This window comes from Hippocampus comes, unplaced genomic scaffold, assembly GCF_001891065.2.
Source record: "Hippocampus comes isolate QL1 unplaced genomic scaffold, H_comes_QL1_v1.1 scaffold347, whole genome shotgun sequence".
In the NCBI taxonomy this organism is placed as follows: Eukaryota; Metazoa; Chordata; class Actinopteri; order Syngnathiformes; family Syngnathidae; genus Hippocampus; species Hippocampus comes.
In genome coordinates, this window is record NW_017805872.1 from 215,248 (window position 1) to 216,298 (window position 1,051).

The following is a 1,051-nucleotide window of genomic DNA, read 5'->3' on the forward strand; positions in this document are numbered from 1 at the left end:
TATGTGTAGTTTTTTTTTTCTTTTTTTTTTTTTTTGGCAGGCCAAACACTCTTAAGGGGCTGTTCAAAATTCAACAGTCACATGGCTAAAGTGTTCGCTTTATTTCTTCATCCACTTCGTATCTTCAGGCATCAGGTCTGAGCTTTTGGAAAGAAGAATTGCACAGATAATACGGTAGGCATGAATATTACACCTTCAATTCCACTGTACCTGTTAGAATGATAATAAAGACAATTTTATTAACGTCATACCTTCGATCCCCTTACCGGAACCTGCCTTAGGCCAACAATGTACAATTGAGACAAGGGCAAAAAAATTGCATCTTGTCAGAAACGGAAACGTCATCAATCCGAAAAGAACACATTGTGGATCCAAGTATTTATATAATCGTGGAATATTTGCTTGATGATGTTTTTTTTTGCAGGGACAAGATTCATGCAGAACGGAACCCACCGCTTCCCCAAACTGACTTCGCCACCACAACTCAGAGGGATTTTCGAGTCGAGGGATTTGTACCCCAAACGACTAAAATCAACCGAGTATGTCGACGATGCGAGCGCACACTATTTGGGTCTTGAGTACTTTGTGTCAGTGTGTTCACGGCAATCACGCCGGTTCCACACTTCAGCCTCTCAACACGCATTGTATCAAAAAGATGGATTCCTCCTGAATTTGCATAGCCCAAGTGGCTAAAGCCACACCCGTAAATACATTTCTGAAGACAGATCACCAAGATTAGATCTCAATTGTATTTTTGATTGTTGAAAAATACAAATGATTGTTTTGTTTAGTTTGTTTTCATTTTGTTGCTTCTATTTCCAGTTTCATGATTATACAACTGAGCAGGCCATCAGCTATTGGAGTGAAAATTACCAGAGGATACAGGTGGGTCACAATTGCTCGGGGAATAAACTTTTAATTTAGCGTTGTTTCATTAAAAACACCTTTTTTTGTTTGGATTATTTTTATTTCTTTTTTTTTTTGTTGCACATTTGTTTTCTGTGAAAGGTTGTCGTGCTTCCTTTCCCTTCCATAGAGCACTGACGGTAAC

General features: G+C 38.7%; 1 long non-coding RNA gene across 1 annotated transcript; it reads left to right on the forward strand.

Annotated features, from left to right (window-relative positions):
• Positions 1–99: 99 nt before the first annotated feature.
• Positions 100–909, forward strand: LOC109527065 (uncharacterized). The gene is made up of 3 exons (XR_002170459.1): positions 100–174; positions 425–539; positions 823–909. It is a non-coding gene; the product is annotated as an uncharacterized LOC109527065 (long non-coding RNA).
• The last annotated feature ends 142 nt before the right edge of the window (positions 910–1,051 follow it).